Below are 15,970 nucleotides of genomic sequence, written 5' to 3'. Positions count from 1 at the left end.
GGTACCTGCACTAAATCAGTGGCTCTCAACCTTTAGAGACACCTGTACCCCTTTCAGGAGTCTGATTTCTCTTGCATACCCCCAAGTTTTACCTCACTTAAAAACTACTGGCTTACAAAATCAGATGCAATATTTATAAAAATAAATCCCTTGAATATAAGTATTGTACTTACATTTCAGTGTATATAGAGAACAGTATAAACAGATCAACATATGAATTTTAATTTGTTACAAATTTGCTAGTGCTTTCTATGTAGTCTGTTGTAAAACTAGGCAAATATCTAGATGAGTTGCTGTACCCCCCAGAAGACCATTGGATACCCCTGTTTGAGAACCACAGCACTAAATCACCCTTACTTTTAGAACTGGTGCCACTTGACCCAAGGCATTCGGAACCATTTCAGGGCTAGTAAACAGTGGCAACACAGCTGCACTAGGTCTGTTGTTCCTCCTGCACAATTCCCACTTGGAAAGAAGAGAACTTCTGGTCTGACTTTATTTACTATTGTGAGCTGCATAGGCAACTTTCTCTGTGTTATGTGAGCACCATTCACACAATATATTTACTACCTCTGCAGCCATGGGTGGCAGGGAGCCCCACAGCCCCACACCACTGTATATGGACCCTGCAGCTCCCAGCTCCTACAAGTAGACCCCAGAGCTCCCAGCCGCTGTGAGCGGACCCAGGATTTCCCAGCAGGCATTGATGGCGTGAGGACCCTGCAGCCCCACGTCATTGCTAATAGACCCTGGAGCACCGAAGACCTTGGAGCTCCCAGCTGACACAGGCAAGCGAGGGAGCCCCCAGCTCTCAGACACTGCAGGCAGAGCCTGGAGTGCGCAGTCACCATGGGGGGTGAGGAGAAGCCTCAGCCAAATGCCATTGCAGATGGCCCCATAGCTCCCAGCCACTGCAGGTGGATGCCAGAGCCCCCAGCTGCCATCGGGACCCCACGGACCATGGCCACCATGGGCAGCGAGGGGACCCCATGGCCCCCAGCCACCACGGGAAGCGAGGGGACCCCATGGACCCCGGGCGCCATAGGCAGTGAGGGGACCCCACAGCCCCCGGCCGCCACAGGCAGCGAGGGGACCCCATGGACCCTGGGCGCCACAGGCAGCTAGGGGACCCCACAGCTCCTAGCCGCCATGGGCGGCGAGGGGACCCCATGGCCCCCGGCCGCCACGGGCAGCGAGGGGACCCCATGGACCCTGGCTGCCACGGGCAGTGAGGGGACCCCTCGGCTCCCAGCCGCCATGGGCAGCGAGAGGACCCCATGGCCCCCGGCCGCCACGGGCAGCGAGGGGACCCCATGGACCCCGGGTGCCATGGGCAGCGAGGGGACCCCATGGACCACGGGTGCCACGGGCAGCGGGACCCCAGCTCCCGGCCGCCATGGGCTGCGAGGGGACCCCATGGACCCTGGGTGCCATGGGCAGCGAGGACCCCGGATCCTGGCCGCCACAGGCAGCGAGGGGACCCGCAGCCCCCAGCTGCCACAGGCAGGAACTGTCACCCAGCGACCAGCAGAAAACAGCAGCGGGCGAAGGCATCAAGCAAACTCTCAGCTTCTGCTGCTGCCACTCCTTCAACTGGCTCTCGGTTTGCCCTGTTCACTCTGCGTCGCTGCTGCTCCACGGCATTGTCCTTCACCCTGCTGCTGAGAGCTCCTGTGTCGCCACTTCCCCTGCAGTCACCTGCCTGTCTCCTGCAGCCACGTAGTGGGGGAACCTCACTACAAGTGCAGACTGGGCAGCCTCTTTCATTGCAACACCATGGGCAGGGCGTGAACCGCCAGCTGGGGGAGACTAACGCCCTGCCCCGCCCCTTCCACCTGAGGCCCCGCCCCTTCTGCGAACACCCCTGTGCCCGGTGTACACCAGCCCTTAGATCCCTCTGGGTATTTCAATGCAGGCACTGACCTGTGAGAGGAAAACATCAGCTCCAAACACAGAGACTGAATTCCCCACATTCAATCTCGCTGCGCTTTCCAGAAAGTCACAACATTCATTTAGTTCTTGTTAGGACAGAGAAAAAATAAGTGACACTAAGTTTTTGGCTTGGTTAAATAAAAGTATGTGTTTAATTAACATAGTAAAAATATGTCCTGATTCCGCTAAATAACACCGCAACCGGAAATAAGAAGAGACAAATCTTGTCAGTGACGACTAATTTTGCAAATGATCTTCCCATTATTAATTTCCACACCACCCCCGTTGGAGGTCTGGGCACCTCCAGTGTCACTGCTCTGCATTCACCTTCCCCTTAGAATTGTTCTCGGACATTCCCAAATTTGGAAAATTGTGCAGTTCAGAATGTGAACAGTGACCCCGGCTCCTTCCTGCACCTGCTCTACATTGCTCCACAGCAGCTTCTCCCCCTGCAGAGTCACCCCAGCACTGCAGTGCAGCCGCCCAGGGCTTTGCAAAAATTAATAATACAGAGTTTGGAGGAAAGTAAACATTTGTGAGTTGTGGAAATAGCAAAAGGCAACAGTTGTGGTATTACAAGAAGGGCAGTTTTTGGTTTAATAATAAAACCCAGTTATATAAATGTAACTGTATGTGCAGCTCTGTGCACTCACGTTGGATGGAAGCTTAGTAATTAAATTATACAAGAGGGTCAGGTAAAGTGGCTGCTACCATCACTATGTTTTGTCCCGAGAAGCCTTTACAGCCATTCTGAGGGGAAATGGGCCCTTTGCCCACAGAAATGGTCTATAGGGGACGGCTGCAGGCAGCAGGCGGAGAGATAATCTCATCAAAATGATTTGACTCCTGGGTAATGTAATCAAAATCACTACAGGAATGTCAGGGGTTTCTATTGGCACTTAACTTGCCTGCCCCTGGCTGGCTCTGGTTGTACAAGATGGACGTGTAATCGGGGTACAGTTGTGTAAAAAAAAATTATTGCAGTGCAAGGGCTGTTAGACAAAACAAAATGTTTTGTGTAATTGTGTAAGGTTTTAAAAACCTAAACTGAGACTTATGGTTTGTAATATAATGTTATGAAGGTTAAACTATGGAAGGAATGTGCTTTTTCCCAGGACGTGTGCAGTGTATATTGGAGAAAGGGTAAAAGAAATGCAAACAAAACATGGTACTTAGCTCAAACCCTATTAGGGCTCCAAAGGGAGCCACAATAGGTTGAGGTTTCTTTTTCAGATCTGTGTGTTTTGAAGCAGAAGATGAAAGTGGAAAGTAATCAGAACTCGGGTGGAAGTTGATTGTGTCCCTTTTAAGGGCTTGTCTACACTACAGGACTATTTCGAATCTACTTAAGTCGAATTTGTGGATTCGACCTTAATAAGTCGAATTTGTGTATCCATACTAAATACACAAATTCGAACTTCTTAGTCCACATTCACAGGGCCAGCTTCGACTTTGGAAGCGGTGCACTGTGGGAACCTATCCCACAGTTCCCGCACTCCCCGCTGCCCATTTGAATTGTGGGATTTCCCCCCAATGCATGCTGGGGGGAAAAATGTGTCGTCATTGAACCGTCAATCCCGCCCTCCCTGTCTTCCTTGAAAGCGCCGGCGGGAAATCTGTTCGCGCCCTTCTCTGGTCGGTTACAGCGTGGACGCCACAGCACTGCGAGCATGGAGCCCGCTGCGATCATCGCTGCACTTATGGCCATTGTCAACTCCTCGCACATTATCGTCCACCTCTTCCACAGTCAGATGCTGAGAAACCGGGCGAGGAGGCTCCGGCAGCACGGTGAGGAGAGTGGCGCAGACCTCTCACAAAGCAGGGTACGCCGGGCAGTGGAGATCATGGTGGCAATGGGTCAAGTTCATGGTGTGGAACGGCGATTCTGGGCCGGAAACAAGCACAGACTGGTGGGACCGCATAGTGCTGCAGGTCTGGGATGACACAGAGTGGCTGCGAAACTTCAGGATGCGTAAGGGCACTTTCCTTGAACTGTGTGACTTGCTGTCCCCTGCCCTGAAGCGCCAGGACACAAGGATGCGAGCAGCCCTGACTGTGCAGAAGCGAGTGGCCATAGCCCTCTGGAAACTTGCCACGCCAGACAGCTACCGGTCAGTAGCGAACCACTTTGGCGTGGGCAAATCTACCGTGGGGATTGCTGTCATTCAAGTAGCCCACGCAATCGTTGAGCAACTGCTCTCAAAGGTAGTGACTGTCGGAAATGTCCAGGCCATCATAGATGGCTTCGCGCGATAGGATTCCCAAACTGCGGTGGGGCTATAGATGGGACTCACATCCCTATCCTGGCACCAGCCCACCAGGCCAGCGAGTACATTAACTGAAAGGGCTACTTTTCAATGGTGCTGCAAGCTGTGGTGGACCATAGGGGACGTTTTACCAACATCAACGTCGGGTGGGCGGGCAAGGTTCATGGCCAGCGCGTGTGTTCAGGAACTCTGGTCTGTTTAGACGCCTCCAGGCAGGCACTTTCTTCCCGGACCACAAAATAACGGTTGGGGATGTGCAGATGCCTACAGTGATCCTCGGGGACCCGGCCTACCCGCTAATGCCCTGGCTCATGAAGCCCTATACAGGCGCCTTGGACACTGAAAAGGAACTCTTCAACTACCGGCTGAGCAAGTGCAGAATGGTGGTGGAGTGTGCTTTCGGACGTCTCAAGCGGAGATGGCGGACCAAACTGACACGCTCGGACATCAGCGAAACGAATATCCCGTAGTTATTGCTGCTTGCTGTGTGCTCCACAATCTCTGTGAGAGCAAGGGCGAGACCTTTTGGCCGCTTGGGAGGTTGAGGCAAATCGCCTGGCTGCTGTTTACGATCAGCCAGACACCCGTGCTGAGAGAATATCCCAGCGGGAAGCGATATGCATCAGGGAGGCTTTGAAAGCGAGTTTCCTCGCAGAGCAGGGTAACCTGTGACTGTCCACTTGATTTTAAGAGAGCCTGATCATAAACCAAGTTTTCCCCACTTCCCAAGGACGTTTTAAAACTAAGGACATGTTTTAGTAATTAATAATAAATCTTTTGTTGACTTTGCATTTCTGTTTATTCGTTGAAACATGGAAGCATTCTGTGCTGGTTAAGGTGTGCACTGATGGGTGGGTTTGCAGGAAGGGCGGGTGCCGTCCTTGGATAGGGGTTACCATGACGGCTGTGGGTTTGGGCGTTGGAAGGGGTGAGGGTGTGGGGAAGGGTGTGTTTCTGCCCCTGGATTAGGTATTTTTTTTGGGGTGGGTGCACCGGGGAGGATCGTGTGTACGGTACAAATGCATGTGAAGGGATGCCTGCCTTTACATTCGGGATGTCAGGCACCAGGACCCTGCACAAGCATACACATCAAGGAAAGACCGGGGCAGCATACACCACACAGACTGTCCCTGGTGCCTAGTGACTGCAGTCTGGGTGTCCCCCGCAGTCGACCCTGCAGCCAACTCTGTAGCATGGCACTGTGGGCTAAGCAGCGACAGTCCAATTCCCCCCCCCCCCACAGAACAACAGAAACTCGACTGACACCAGAAACGTGTGAAACAGTCAGTAACACCAAACCGCTTTTAATAATGTAATACACAGTGGGGTTTGAACTTGGAGTTGGGACTGGTTGATGCTGTAAAGAAAGAGCTTGTACAAATTTACAGCGACAGTTGTCTCTAACATTATCGGTGTGCTGCGGTGCAGGGACAGTTCTCACGGCCCCTACCGCCCCTCCGTCTTGTCACTTTGGGTGAGGGGACAGGACTTCTTGGCGTTGGAGGGCGGTTGCAGATGCACTGCAGGGGGCTCTCCTCCTGACTGCGGTCTTGCAGAACATCTACAAGGCGCCGGGCGTCTCCGTTTGCTCCTCATTAGAACAAGCAGCGTTTGAGTCGCCTGCTGGTCTTCCTGCCACCACCTATCCTCCCGTTCCAGGTGTGTGCGATGCTGCTGACACAGGCTCTCCCTCGACTGTCTCTGCTCTGCCGCCTCCGCTCTGGAGCTGGCCATCAGTTCCTGGAACATGTCGTCCCTTGTCTTTTTCTTTCGGCGTCTAATCCGAGCCAGCCTCTGCGAGGATGGCGGGCAGTCGGGAAGGAGCCGAAGCTGTGTGATGTGAAAAAGTAGGTGATTTCCTTGAACACATACATGTTTGCCAACAGTAAACACAGTCTAGTCAGTTTCAGTGAACAAGACCAAAGAGGGAACCAAGTCTCAGGAGATCTCAGAACTAGTCCGAGATTTCGGAATACGCTCTCATTGGCGGCGCCATTGCACTGGAGAGCGCACAAGCGAGGAAAGATAGCTGCATCCCTCTTGCACAAAGTCCTGGTAAGCCTTACAGTACATACTGCTTATCAGTTACTGGTTAGCTGTGATCTCCTGCTAAAGGCAATGTGCAAAGCAGAAAGGATAATCCTTTTGCAGCCCCTCCCGCCAGCGCACGGAGCGATCAATGCATGCTTGTTCTCTGTGGCCTCTCGCACGTGGCTGTTAGGCGAGGGTCATTGTTATGCAACCTAATTGTAAACCATTAACAATAGTAACACTACACTAATTGCCCTACTTAGATGCAGTATTTGCAGACCGAGATCACCCTGAGGCGGGTCACTCGTGCCCAGAAAGACCGCATGTTACGGGACGCACTGCACAGACCAGGACCATATGCAGCAATGCTAGTAGAGGCGATGGTTCCACTCTATATTCGGATGTCCTGGCGTGGAAGAGTCTGCTTCCACGGAGCGCCCAACAAGCGACCTCTTCCGACGAACCTCATGCGGAGGCTTTGCGAGGAACTGAATGACACCTTCGTAGAAATGTCGCTAGAGGACTATTTTTCTATCCCCATTTGTGTGGACCTTCTCTTTATATAGTTTAATATATATTATAGTTTAATATTTAGAATGTTTTAAATTGTAAATATTTAGAATTGTTAAAGTCCATTTGTGTGGACCTTCTCTTCATATAATTTAATATATATTATAGTTTAATATTTAGAATTTTGTAAATACTGTTTCTATTTTTCTATAACAAGGTTATAAAAAATAAATGATTATACGTGTGTGGCACTTACCGCCTGAACCTTCCCCTGATTCCGAGTCCTGGTTAACGGGCAGGGACGGTTGGTAGGGGATCTCTGTGAGGTGATGAAGAGATCCTGGCTGTCAGGGAAAGCGGGAGTGGGTTCGATGTCGCCTGCGCCGTCCTCTAAAGACCCTTCCTCATCTTCCCCATCGGCGAACAGGGAGGAACTGTCCCGTACACTATTCCGTCCTCGGAGTCCACCGTCACTGGTGGGGCACTGGTGGCAGACCCACCTAGAATGGCATGCAGTGCCTCGTAGAAGCGGCATGTCTGGGGCTGGGCTCCGGGCGTCCGTTTGCCGCTCTGACTTTTGATACCCTTGTCTTAGGTCCTTCACTTTCACGCGGCACTGTATCGCATCCCGGCTGTATCCTTTGTCTTTCATGGCTTTAGAAACCTTATTGAACGTCTTAGAGATCCACTTGTTGGAGCGCAGCTCCGAGAGCACAGACTCCTCGCCCCACACAGCGATCAGATCCTGGACTTCCCGGTCACTCCATGCTGGGGACCTCTTTCTATTCTGGGATTGCCCGGACTCCTCTGCTGGAGAGCTCTGCATCGTTGCAGGTGCTGCGGAGCTCGCCCCGATGTGCAACCAGAACGTCAGATTCAAACCGCCCAGACAGGAAAATGAATTCAAAGTTTCGCGGGTCATTTCCTGTGTGGCTGGCCAGAGAATCCAAGCTCGGACTGCTGTCCAGAGCGTCAACAGAGTGGTGCACTGTGGGATAGCTCCCGGAGCTGCTAAGTTCGATTAGCATCCACACCAAGCCTAATTCGAGCTAGCAAGTGCGAATTTAGCGTTACTCCACCTGCCGGGGTGGAGTACCAAATTCGAACTAAAGAGCCCTCTAGTTCGAATTAAATGGCTTCCTGGTGTGGACGGTTGAGCGGTTAGTTCGAATTAACGCTGATAAATTCGAATTAAAGTCCTAGTGTAGACCAGGCCTAAGACAGTCTCTGAGCTGCTGATGGCTTTGGATCCAAAAGCCAAGCCCGAAAGCGGGTGTGAATGCAAATGACCTAGCTGATGGGGGAAGGAGAGAACTGCCCATCAGTGGCAGCAAAAAGGAGCTGCAAATAATAAATACATCTGGTCAGCAAACAAGCTACTGGAAGACTCAGATTGTGGCCCTCCAGGAAAGGGAGATGAAAAAACAAGTCAAGTCTGAAAATAAGGGGGACAGTTAACCCTAAGGAGTGTGTGTGTGTATGTACAGTGCTAAAGCTAAATCTAAAGCTGTCTCTCAGCTGTTACCTGAGGATAAACTTAATGCTTGGTACAGCAGAGAAACTATTGCAAACTTGGTCTGTTGTACAAGAGGGGAAACTGAGGCACACCACTTCATGAATTTCATAAATGACCAGTGAGGGGAGTAATTCACTATCTGACTATAGAACAAAATAAGGACAGCCTGGAGGAATTCTTCTGTTTTTCCTGCAATTAGCAAGGAAATTTGTAAAAGGAAGTGGTATTATTATTATTAAGCACTAATATGTCCCCACGGGGTGGGTGTGGAAATTGTTTCTTTTGTTTTTCAGACACTCTACAAGCAAGCTGGTGCCAGCAAAAGACTAAACCATAATACCATGAATCTATGTTTTGTATTGTTTGTCTGTGGTGTTTGTCTTGTTGTTAGCATTGTTGTGTTTCAATGAACAGAAAAACCTCATGACATGAGTGGGGATGGCTTCAAAAGGCTGACCTGGGGGAAGATGTGTGTGGACATTCAAAATGCTCGACAAGGAGGCCAGCACCTGTGTAATAGCTACCGTGGTATCTGGAAGTGAATCGGCAGCTGAGGTGGGCCCCACAAGCCCTATGGGAATAATGAGAAGGGGATTTGCTCGCTGGGAATCAATGGAGGAGTGTGTAAAATGGTGTAAATCCAGAGAAGATGTTTGAATGTGCCCCTCCCTGATGGCCGTGGAGGAGCACACCCAATGGTCCATGGCAAGGGGTGGACAATTGGGTGTACTGTGTATGAGGTGTTTTGCTGGAAATGTACATATTACTGGGGGCACAATTACCCCAGCCCCTAACCAAATTCCACACTACACACTGCTCTCTGGGCTTTGGCGCACAGATAGACCTGTGAATCTTCCTGCTGTGAATAATCGAACCAGCGCATATGGCCTGATTCCACAGCACGTGGTTAAGTTGGTTTGGACAATAACCCATTTCTCTGTGGACATTCAATGGACTTATGATATGGACAAAAGCACGAAAACCTGCAGCGGCAGCGTATTGCAACTGGGCGTGTTAAGAGCTTGACCCCGTCGAAGGAGGAGAGGAGGTGTTTCGGTGGTGGCCGGGATGTTGGACCATGCTGCAGTGCTCAGGTCTCTCGGTGTTGCTGTGGATTGTTACAGTGGCTGGTGTATTGCTAAGTATACTTGTGTTACGTTGCCTATGGAAATAACCGAGAAGTAATGGAGTAAGCCCCTCCCCCCTGTACTAGACAACCTGGACCCAACCTTCCCAGGCCCACTATAGTGGGAAGTCTGGAACGCTAATTGGAACAGGTGTGGCAGCCCGTACGAGAGAAGGTGCAGGGCACTGCACTACGCACGGGGCAGTGGGACAAATGGAATATCAACACCTTCCACCTTGATGCCTGGCCCAATCAGGAAATGTGTCACCATATGTCCTATGTTTTGCTAAGGGGGAGAATGGGAACAGGGACACAGGCAAGGCTCTGTGGCGTCAGGGCTGGGATGGGGACACCGAGGAAGGAAACTGGAATCATTGCTTGCTGGAAGTTCAATCCAATAAACATCTAATTGTTTGCACCTTGGGACTTTGCGTATTGCTGCTCTGTGTGTATGCAAGAAGGACCCGCTAATGGGAGGGTGAAGGGATAAACCCTCTAACACTAACTAACATCTAACACACATTTCAACCTCTTCTTTTCACACTGTTGCTCATTCTCAGGGGCTGCTTTGTCTCCAGACAGATCCATTCTCTTTCAGGATGGCCTTGCTCTTTCCGTCTGTTTCACTCACTGAGGTGTGGGAGTAAACACTCCTCTTCCCTCTAGTCTCAGACAAACAGTAGCATTAATTGTTTGCTACTGCGGGGTTTAGAAAGCATTTGTCAAAATGCCCATTTCTGGGGCATTTTTCCCAAGATCCAATATTTTGCCTTCAAAAATCTCCCAGCTTTCTTGGTGAAAATAAGGCCAAGGTTTCCTTGCAATATAGAGGCAGTTTTTCACCCCAGATGGGACTTGAACCCACAATCTCTGACTTAGAAAGACATTGCCTTGTCCATTAGGCCACTGGGGCCCTGTAGAAAAATGGAAATTCAATCTCCTAAATGCATATTTCTCATATTAACTTGGAAGCCAAATAACCTCTTTCTGCACCTTACAGAAATGTCTGCATCCCCTGGCAGCGAGGCTACTGGGGAGGTCGCTTACAGAGCTGAGCACCACCTTTCTGCCAGCCATCTTTAGAGAAGAAGGGTCTTTCCCCTGACAGCCACACAGCGCTGCCTAGCATCCCGAGAGCCTCCCTCGTGTTCTCCCGCAGCAGCCACCTGCTGGTGTGGGTGGGAAAAGGGACCAGGAAGCAGTGCGGCCTCATTACGGGACAAGAGGCCCTCACCACCCCCAGGCCTGCCTCTTGCCTTCAGCCCAGGCAGCCAGAGGTGCCGGGGAGCTCCCTGGCAGGCCGCCGCCTCAGCCAGGAAATAAGGAAAAGGGGATGAATGAAGAAGTCAGGAAATAACAAGGAAATGAAGAGGTTTGTCGAATGGGTTTCTGCCCGATTTAACATCTTCTCAGCTACCGCTCAAAGTTAAAGACCTAAAGTCGACCTATCGGCATAAGTACAGATGGTTAGGTGGGAATTAAAAGGAGCTGCTGTCACAAGTGTTAGGTGCCTCCAAGCAGCATGCAGACTGTTGAAAAACACTGCAATTAGAGGCTCAGATGAAACGTTTACCCTAAATCAGAAGCGACAATAGGACGACCAGCAGAACGCCACTCTAGGTAAACGGCCGAGTACTGGAGGCTATTAGAGGCAAAAAGTCATTCCTTAAAATTTGGAAATCAGATCCTAGTGAGGATAATAGGAAGGTGCACAAACTCTGGCCTGTTAAGTGTCAAAGTGTAACAAGTCAGGCCAAGAAAGAATCTGAGAAGCAACGTGCTAAAGATACAAAAGCTAAGCATAAATCCAGTCAATGCGAGTCCTGGTCTGTCCCCGCAGAAAGGTGAACCCCCTCTGTGGCTGGAGTGAGCTCCTCTAAGCCGACCTCACTACAGACCTGCGCCAGGTAGTGCTCATTGTGAAAATGTTTCCTCTGACGGTTGGGAAAACAGGACCAGCGGTGCTCAGGCCGGCTGACACAATTAACCCCCCCCCCCAACAACAACAACGAACACCATGCAGTCCAGAGGAAGGGAGCCTTTGATCTTCCCTCTCATGCCTTAACTGGGGACCATACACACTAATATAGCAGTAACCAGTGCCACAGAGCACAAAGCCACCAGTAATGCCCTCCCTGGTCGGAGCTCCACCACCTTCTGTACTCGCACCACGAATGTGACTCCAGCCCCATCATTCTTCCCTGGCCAGGAGGCCCTTCCTCCAATCACCCTCTGCCTATTGAGCTACCCTAGAGTTATTAATGGGCATTTCCTGAACACTCACCATGGCTAAGTCCAGCTGCTCCAAGGCACTGAACATCAAGCACCTCCTCCTGGGCCCCCAAATCCCTTCCATCTTCCACACGGCCACTTTTACAGATGCCCCTTCCTGGTACTGCCCTTGCTCAGCTGCACAGAGGAGTTTTCATCCCCTATTCCTGCCTGTCACTGCCCAGCAGCCCTCTGGCACCATTCCTGAGGGTCACCCTGCCTTGCTCTCTTCCTGCCATGTTGGGAAAGACAGCTCCCATCTCTCCTTGTTAAAAGTCAGGTGGGCCAACTAGGGCAGAAGCCCATTCTATGTTTTCCTACAGCAGAGACTCACCTTCAGGGCCACCCAGAGGGAGGCAAGTGGGGCAATTGCCTCAGGCCCTGCAGGGCCCCGTGAGAATACAGTATTGCCACTTTTTTTAATGGAAGGGCCCCAAAATTGCTTTACCCCAGGAAACCCTGCTCATCTTGGGTGCAGGCACCACTGGGCTTCTAGAAAACAAGCTGCCCCTGCACAAAGAAGATGAAAGCACCTGCCAAAGCCTGGGATTGAACCAGGGACCTTTAGATCTTCAGTCTAATGCTCTCCCAACTGAGCTACTTTAGCAGCTGTATGCTAGTATTTTGGCCTGGTGCTTCTCTGTCTGGGATGTTTTTGCAGCAGTTGCACACTAAAAGGGCGTCATTGGGAGTGGCCCATGAAGACAAGACTCGCTTTTGCCTGCCTTGCTCAGCTTGACTTGCTGCCTCACCCCGTTCCTGCCCTAGTGCCCGGGTTGACCTGGTGGTGGAAGGGGACTGGGGGCCAGTGGCGCGCGGGAGGAAGTTGAGCTGGACCCTGGGGTGAGAGTCTGGCCACCACCTCCCGCCCCCGTTGTCCTGGCTTCCCCACTGGGCGTCAGTTCGGGAGGAAGTGGGGCTTCTGCCTCCCCTCCCGATTTTCACACCGCAGAGGAGCGAACAGGAAAACGAACGGCTGCTCCACACCCCCACGGAGGAACCCGACGCCCTTAGCTGCTCCCCTGCTTCCCCAGCTATGCTACTGAGTGGAAGTGTCCTGTGCCCATAACACAGAGGTGGATCAATCAAAACCCTCTTCTGCCAGCACCAGGCCTCCTGCTTCTTACACTGGGCCTGCAAGCGAGGGGGCGGCTGGCACGGTGCCAAGAGTCTAACCTGTGAGGCAGGAGGCGGCTGACGCCCGCAGCCTGCTGGGGAGCTCCCAGAAGTTATTAAGGGACAGAGACTCCTCAATGCCCTTAGTAACAAGGGTTTGGGGTCACCGAGGCCAGTAAGGGGTCACTATGTCGGCCCTATAGCCCTGGGTGTCAGGTCACTGTGCAGCTTTGATCTAGAGCTCGGATCCCAACAACCGACCAGCAGCCCACAGCCTCCCCCTGGGTCTGCCCCACCTGGTTCCTCCTTACAGGCCGACCTTACCCCCCTTCCAGCCCCGGATTCACCCCCTAATCATCCTACTGCCACTCAGAGCCACAGCCGTGGAGGTGCTGAAGGAGGGAGGGGTGACGCTAGGGTGGGGTTCTTCTCTAACGATGGCTGGCAGAAAGGTGGTGCTGAGCTCTGTCAGCGACCTGCCCAGGTGCCTCGCTGCCAGGGGATGCAGACGTTTCTGTAAGGCCATTAAATGGGGTATTTGGCTTCTGAATGAATGTGAGGAATGTGCAATCCTGAGAGGGAATTTCCACCTCTCGCTTCAGGGCCCCAGCGGCCTAATGGATAAGGCATTGGCTTCCTAAGCCAGAGATTGTGGGTTCAAGTCCCATCTGGGGTAGAACATATCCTTCCTACCTTCCTTCCTGTATATTGCAACAAAGCCCTGGTGTTATTTTCCCCAAGGAAGCTGGGAGACGTTTGAACCCAAAGTACTGGATCTTGGGAGCAATCCCCCAGAAACAGCATCTTCCACTTGACAAATCCTTTCTAGACCCATCAGTAGCAAACACTTAATACTAGTGTTTGTCTGAGAATAGAAGGAAGGGGAGTGTTTACTCCGACACCTCAGTGAGTGACACAGACAGAAAGAGCAAGGCCGTCCTGAAAGAGAATGGATCTGTCTGGAGACAAAGCAGAACCTGAGAATGAGCAACAGTGTGAAAAGAAGAACTTCAAATGTGTGTTAAGTGTTAGATAGGTTGGTCTGACAAATTTCAAGAAAATACCAATGCTCGTAGACTGATGCGGACACTGGCTGCTACTGATCTTTTACTGAGAATTCATTGAGAAATATTTTCCTTAACTATGTTATGGAATATAAGATGGGCTATGAAGGCATCATTCCTCCTGCTTTCGCCCTTCGAGACAACACGGCTACATGGCATGCGGCCAGTGCTCACCTTCCAGTCAACTGCTAGAGAAGACAACACAGATAGGGATGGCAGCAGGGCAGACTGGAGCTCCACGGAGACGGTGGGACCAGCTCTCATCAATGGGGAGGTGGCCACCCCAGCATGCACAAGGCTGAGCCAGTAAGTGCGGCGTGTGCTCCACGGTGCCCCTACTCCCTGCATGTGGTGGTGGAGGGCAGTTACTGAGTTCGGTTGGTTTGGGAAATTTAGGGCTTGGCTACACTTGCAGAGGTAGAGCACTGGGAGTTAAACCACAGCAGGGAAACCGCTGCCGTGTGTTCACACTGACAGCTGCAAGCGCACTGGAGTGGCCACATTAGCAGCTCTGCCAATACCACAGAGAGCAGTGCACTGTGGTAGCTATCCCAGTGTGCAAGTGGCTGCAATGTGCTTTTCAAATGGGGGGCCGGGGTGGAGTGTGACAGGAAGTGTGTTGTGTGTACGTGGGGGGAGTGACAGTGTGTTTGGGGGGGGCTGAGAGTGTGTCAGCATGCTGTCTTGTGTGTTCAGACAGCAGCAGACCCCCACCTCCCCTCATACACACTCACAACAGCAGCACTCCACACTAATGGTTGCTTTGTCCCAGAGCAGATAAGCAGCCGGCTGTCAGAAACGGAGCTTCGAAAGGGGATATCCGCATGCCTGCAGCCGATTTCAAAACAATGACCAGAGTGGGCACTTGACTTCAGGGGATTATAGGACATTTCCTGAGACCAAACACAGTGCAGTGGTGCAACACGTCATCCACACTGATGCCCGGGTATTTCAGCAGGGCTCAGCGAGCTTTATACTTCTCATGGAGGTGGATTACCAGGAGCGCTCCACCTACAGAGCCCAGGTGCTCCATGTGCCTTGCGAGTGTGGACACCTCAGGAGTTAGGGCACCCGGGGCTGCTTTAATGGGCTCTAATTTGCAAGTGTAGCCAAGCCCCTAGACTATGTCACTTGTGTGACTTACTTGTGCTATTGTAATAAATACAATAGACGTGCAATGGTCAGAAATTGCACCAGCATAGAAGTATATTAAAGGGAAACCCTAAGGAAATTAAGAGTTTAAATTATCCTCCACATGTCCCGCATCCCACTAAAATGAATCCAACCCACAGGGCACGTGGGCAGAAGTATCGGTGTCAGGATGCTACATTGTAAGCACAGTAAATGAAGCTGCAAAATAAATGATGTTTAAATGACCTCACTCTATTTTTTACAATCCGGTGTTAAGAGGTAATAGATACAGATGGGCACCAGGCAGGGTCGTTTGGAGGACGAAGCCTTTATGGTTCCATCCCCCACCACTGTCAAGTTTTAGCCAATTAGGACAAGTCAGCAAATAAGAACAACCTCAGGTATCAGTAACTGCTACAGGTAGCAAAGTCCTACAGGGAGCAGTTTCTGGCACTACACCTGCGCAGCTCTGCTCCCCGGCTCTTCTCGGGCTCCTGCTCTCTCCTTAGCTCTGCCCCACTCTGGCCCAGGCAGTTCCAGCTCCCACGGAGGATGGGACCCCCTGGCCTGGTGACTCCCTCATTACACTGCCTGGCCTGTCAGTCCAGCTAACTTGGAGCTTTGGCCTCTCCCCGTTGCCCCTGGGGACTGTCAGTCTCAGGGTCCTGATTTCCCATTGACTCTTCCCCCTTCTATTGCTGCTGGGAACTAGCCAACCAAAACCCCCACTAAGTTTTAGTAAGGGGTCAACAGTCCCTTACTTGATCCGGCCCCGTGAGGGTCACTGATGCACAGAGACAGCAGCATGAGCTGGTCCCATGGTGTAATGTTCCATGGGCATCCTACTAGATTGCCAGCTGCTTTTCAACTGCAGTGTGGAGACTGTTTCTGTGTGGGGAGAGACAGTGAGTGTGTTGAGGTAGGTAGGAGCGGATCATTATTATCCCTCCTTGAAAGAGGAAGAAGCTAAGGCTGAGAAAGGAGAATTGACTTGTCTTAGGTCACA

At 51.6% G+C, this 15,970-nt stretch overlaps 1 protein-coding gene and 2 non-coding genes across 3 annotated transcripts in view; 1 reads left to right on the top strand and 2 right to left on the bottom strand.

The window, feature by feature from the left end:
• Window positions 1–15,970, bottom strand: part of LOC120385078 (zinc finger protein 850-like) — a gene marked incomplete at its 5' end in the record, with an annotated part of 387,202 nt that overhangs the window by 75,285 nt on the left and 295,947 nt on the right. The window lies entirely within an intron of this gene.
• On the bottom strand, window positions 12,188–12,260 carry TRNAF-GAA. Its single transcript has one exon. It is a non-coding gene; the product is annotated as a tRNA-Phe (tRNA).
• Window positions 13,373–13,445, top strand: TRNAR-CCU. The gene has a single exon. It is a non-coding gene; the product is annotated as a tRNA-Arg (tRNA).

This window comes from Mauremys reevesii, linkage group 17 (genome assembly GCF_016161935.1).
Source record: "Mauremys reevesii isolate NIE-2019 linkage group 17, ASM1616193v1, whole genome shotgun sequence".
NCBI classification, from domain to species: domain Eukaryota; kingdom Metazoa; phylum Chordata; order Testudines; family Geoemydidae; genus Mauremys; species Mauremys reevesii.
Note: the sequence above shows the minus strand (reverse complement) of the source record. Positions and strands in the feature narration are given on the sequence as shown.